The sequence below is a fragment of the Otolemur garnettii genome, unplaced genomic scaffold, assembly GCF_000181295.1.
Source record: "Otolemur garnettii isolate 467f Iridium unplaced genomic scaffold, OtoGar3 scaffold00027, whole genome shotgun sequence".
Taxonomy (NCBI): Eukaryota; Metazoa; Chordata; class Mammalia; order Primates; family Galagidae; genus Otolemur; species Otolemur garnettii.
The window spans coordinates 12,363,518-12,369,174 of NW_003852422.1; positions in this window are offsets into that span (position 1 = coordinate 12,363,518).

Sequence of the window (5,657 nt, forward strand, 5' to 3'; positions counted from 1 at the left end):
ATTGACTCCTATTCTCAAGCATTCTGTCCCTTAATTATGAAATCTCTCATCTTAACTCACACAATAAACATTCATGTAGTCTACTAAGTACCAGACACAGTTCCAGACACCAAAAATTCACCAAAAATCACCTTTACTGATTTCAGGAAAGCAACTCTACCAAAAAAAATTAAAACTTAATAGGAAATTATGCCTCCAGATTCCGGTTTTTCCTGCCAAGTCTGGAGCTTTTCTACTGGTCCTACTAGTTCATTAAAAGCAGCAGCCCTTGGATTCCTCTCAGCTTTGATGTTCAGCAGACAGCATGAAGCTTTGCCACGTGACTGGGCTGCAACTCCCAGAAGGGCGCTTGGCTCTGCCCTGGCTGTGCTGCCCTTTCTCAGGCAAGTGAGTCCCAACTGGAGAAACACCTCCTTAGGGACAAAGACTCAAAGGCTTTGGTATGTACCAGTCTTCTCAATACTAAAAATTTGCTTTGCTCAAGGAAAAATTTTTGATTAATGCTGTGTAAGCAAACTCAAAGCAGCATTAAATTGATTAAATTCATGGTCACTGACAAACACAAATTGGGTAAGATTTAGAAAGAATTAACACTTAGTTATGGAGATAACTCTGCATACCAATAGAATGAAAGCGTCAGTTTCTCTAAATGGCATGAAATCTTTGTGCAGGCAGTAATGATCTATACTTGGATATCGTTATCAGTTGCTGCCCACCAATTTCTTTCTCTGTGGCTCCAAGACTTCCTGTTCTACTGCCCAGCCATTTCCATAGGTCCTCTGCTTTGTCCTCAGGCTGTTTCTCTGCCACCCGGTTCTCACAGGGCCCCCTGGCTTCCCCTGAGGATGACTCCCCCACAAAGCCTTCTCTGGGAACAACCACTCTTGTCCTGGGATAAGGAGGAATGGTCACGAATCCTGCTTTTCCTCCTACTCACACTTCTTCCAAACATTTCTTCCTTCAGTCACCCTCAAGGGTCCCCTTTGGAGACTTGCCCTGACAAGCTGGGCTGCCCTTGTCCCCACCAGAGGCTGCTCTGGTGCTCTGCACAGGGTCTTGCTGTCCACACCAACTGCTACACCACCACCCTCATCATTCGCATCCACTGTGTCTCTCATTTCCCTGACTGTCTCTTTCCTTCCTCTACAGTAGCTCACTCTCGTGGTCACATGTTGACTGTTGTCATCACCAGAAACCTGTCCTGTTGTAAATTTCTAAACACCAAAATACTTCCATCTGGTGAGAGCTTCTCATCTGTATTCTCTTGAAACCTAATTTTCAGTGTTTTCATAACCTCCAATCATTGGACCCCTCCCTATTCTTCTATAATATCTTATCAGTCTCATCTTTCTAGTATCCAAACTGCCCCAAAGTAGGAAATATGTTGATGGTCAATAATCATAAAGGGGTTCCTGTGGAAACTGAAGGTTCTCTGTGTTCCACTCCATAACTCTCTGTTGTTGTGGAACACCTGTCACTGACACTGACTTGTAACATTTTTCTCTTCAGAACCTATGATGCAATGAGTGTTGCTGGTATCCTAAACAGATTCCATTTACCAGCCAGTATATCCATCCCTAGTTGCTGTCTTGGCTTGTAATTCATTGATGCCCTTTCTCTTAGGCAAGTTATTCTCAGCCAAATGGGAGCCACCTGCCTGGGCACTCCACCTACCAACCAGGGCACACCCCAGACATGACTCACTGGCACAAGCGTATGAAAGGGCAGCCTTCTTGCAACAGGTAGGACTGACTTTATAGGGTAATCTCTGCTCCAGGCCTCCCTCATGTGATCAGACTGAAGCCAATCTCTAGAAACCACATGATTCATCAAAACGTTTCTCTCCCTGTCCTGCTTCTTCCAAAGAAGCACCTACCCCCAACCCCCACATACACATACAAAAACCACCTGAACAAAAACCTCTATCTTTCTCTCAGCTTCTAGGGTACCCAACCTAAAACAGAAGTATTTTAATATATAGCCCAAGCCCCTTGCTGTTTGTCTTTTCAAATTTTTCCTTACAATTCTTGGCTAAGACAAAACAGACACGCTTACTAATACATCTTCTCTTCGATATTGAACCAGAGACCTTGGCAAGTACAATAAAGCAATTATATAATTGATTAATTAGTTTATTATTTAAAAGGTAAAAGGGTTTGAAAGGAAAAACAAAATTATTGTGCACAAAGGAACTAGACATACATTATAAAATTTAGAATTGAGTTTAGCAAGATTGCTGAATGCAATGTCAGTAGCTAAAATCCAGTATTTTTTTTTTTTGAGACAGAGCCTCAAGCTGTCCCACCTGGGTAGAGTGCCATGGCATTACAGCTCACAGCAACCTACAACTCCTGGGCTCAAGCGAGTCTCCTGCCTCCGCCTCCCAAGGAGCTGGGACCACAGGTGCCCGCCACAACGCCCGGCTATTTTTTGGTTGCAGCCATCATTGTTTGGTGGGTCCAGGCTGGGGATTCGAACCTGCCACCTTAGGTGTACGTGGCTGGCGCCTTAGCCAGTTGAGCTATAGGCACCGAGCCTAAAATCCAGTATTTTTAATATAGTAGTAACATACAGTTAGAAACTTTTAAAATACATATATGATTTAGAAGAGCATCAGAAAGCTATATGAGGTAATTCATATGTTAATTAGCTATTTAGCCATTGTACAATGTTTATAATTTTCAAAACATCATGTTATACATGATACATACATACAATTTTATCTGTCAATTAAGAACCTCTGAAAGTTGACCACCCAAGTGTCTGTAACAAACTGGCCCACATACAGAGGTGGTCAACCTAAGGAACTAGGCCTGATGTACTGATATGGACATGTGGTACATGTCCAGTCTATGAAAATTAGGTCAACTTAAGGAGGTGGTCAATGTAGGGAGGTAATCAATTATTGGGGTTCTACTATAATAAAAAACATCATGTACCTAGTAATATGAAATGTTTATAAGCCTACATATAGAATATAGAGAAAGATTAAACATAATTTAGAGAAACTAAGAAAACTAAGTAAATGAGGGCAGAGAAGGTCAAACTCTCCCTCTTCGCAGATGGCATGATCTTATACCTGGAAAACCCCAGAGACTTGTATACTAAGCTCTTAGAAGTGATTAAGGAATATAGCAGCATCTCAGGTTACAAAATCAATACCCACAAATCAGTAGCCTTCGTATATGCCAGTAATTGTCAAGCTGAGAACAAAATCAAAGACTCTATTCTGGTGGTTCTCAACTTTCCTAATGCTGTGACCCACAGGTCACGGCATTAGGAAGGTTGAGAATCACTGTTCTATTTATTTTGCAATAGCACCAAAGAAGATTAAATACCTGGGAATATATCTAATGAAAGACGTGAAAGATCTCTATAAAGAGAATTATGAAAGTTTGAGAAAGGAAATAGCAGAAAATGTCAACGAACGGAAGAACATACCATGCTCATGGCTGGAAAGAATCAACATTGTTAAAATGTTCATACTACCCAAAGCAATCTATAGATTTAATGCAATCCCAGCCGAAGCACCAATGTCATACTTTAAAGATCTTGCAAAAATAGTACTTTGATTCATATGGAACCAGAAAAAACCCCAAATAGCAAATGCAGTTCTTAGAAATAAAAAACAAATCCAGAGGCCTCACATTGCCAGACTTTAAGTTATATTACAATTACAGGGCTATAGTGATCAAAACAGCACAGTACTGGCACAAAAATAGAGACACATATCTGTGGAATAGAATAGGGAATCTAGAGATAAACCCACCCACACTTCATCATCCAATCTTTGATAACCCTAATAAAAAACATGCAATGGGGGAAAGAATCCTTATTTAACAAATGGTGCTGGGAGATGCTCTTCATGGTTATCCACATGCAGAAGACAGAAACTGGACCCACATCTCTCACCATTGACAAAAATTGATACTCATTGGATAAAAGATTTAAATTTAAGACATGAAACAATAAAAATTCCAGAAGAGAGAGTAGGGAAAACACTTGAAGATATTGGCCTGGGAAAAAACTTTATGAGGAAGACTCCCCTGGTAGTTGCAGCAACACCAAAAATAATAACTGGGACTTGATCAAGCTAAAAAGCTTTTGCACAGCTAAGAGTACCACAAACAGTGCAAACAGACAGCCCTCAGAATGGGAGATTTTTGCATGTTATGAATCTGACAAAGGCCTGATAACTAGAATCTACAGAGAACTCAAATAAGAAAGTGCAAACTCTTTCCGTAAGTGAGCAAGAGATTTGAAAAGAAACTTCTCCAAGGATGACAGATGAATGGCCAACAAACAAATGAAAAAATGCTCATCAACTTTAATCATCAGAGAAATGCAAATCAAAAACACTCTAAGATATCACCAGCAAGATTAGCGCATATCCCAAAGTTCCAAAACACCAGATGCTGGCATGGATATGGAGAGAAAGGAACACTTCTATACTGCTGGCAGAGTTGTAAGCTAGTACAGCCCTTTTGGAGAGAAGTAGAGAGAATCCTCAGAGAACTAAAAGTAGACCTTCCATTTGACCCTGCAATCCCATTATCAGGTATCTACCCAGAAGAACATAAATCATTTTATCACAAAGACATTTGCACTAGAATGTTTATTGTAGCTCAATTCATAATTGCCAAGTCATAGAAGCAACCTAAGTGCCCATCAACCTATGAATAGATCAACAAACTGTGGTGTATGTGTACCATAGACTATTATTCAGCCATTAAAAAATGGACACTTTACATCTTTTATAATTGCTCTGCGCCTGTGACTCAAGTGTCTAAGGCGCCAGCCACATACACATCTTTTATAATTGCCTGGATGGAGTTGAAATACATTCTTCTTAGTAAAGTATCGTAAGAATGGAAAAATAAAAATCCAATGTATTCCTTACTAATATGAAATCCATATATAAACAATTACATGGTCCTAAGAACAATAAAACAATATTATAGTCCAGTTTGGGAGTACAGGGAAGCAGGAGGGGGAGGGGGGAGGACGTATGGCAGAAGGAAGGAGGGCACGAGGCTGGCTCTCACCTAATGTGCACATTGTGAGGGTATATAACACACCCCTTGGGTGAGGGGCTCTTCTACAAATGGAACTTTACCCTGGAAGTAAGAACAATGTAACCTAAATATTGTGCCCTCATACTAATTTGAATAAAGTTTTTTAAAATTTTAAAAAAGAAAACCAGGTAAATGGAGGGATATATTTTACTTATGATTTCAAAAACTCGGTATTATAACGATGTCAATTTTCTCAAAATTGAGCACTGCAATCTCAATCAAAATCCCAGAAAGTTCATTTTTCAGAAATTGGCAAGCTGATACCAAATTTGTAGGAAATAACAAAGGGCCAGGAGTAGCCAAAACACTTTTGAAGGAGAAAGAGGAAGTAACACCTACTGAGACCTCTTAAATAATTAGTTGAATAATTGTTGGTATGGCTTTCCCAAAGGATAGGCCACACCAGAGGCCCAGAAAAGTTTTGATGTGTATGTGCACACTTTATTTTTTTTAAGCATTGTTGCACAGCAGTGGGCAAAGAGAGGTTTTGTTTGTTTGTTTGTTTGTTTGTTTGTTTATTGAATGGTAACTATGTACATTAATGCACTTCTGGGGTACAGTGTGGGGTTTTCACACACAATC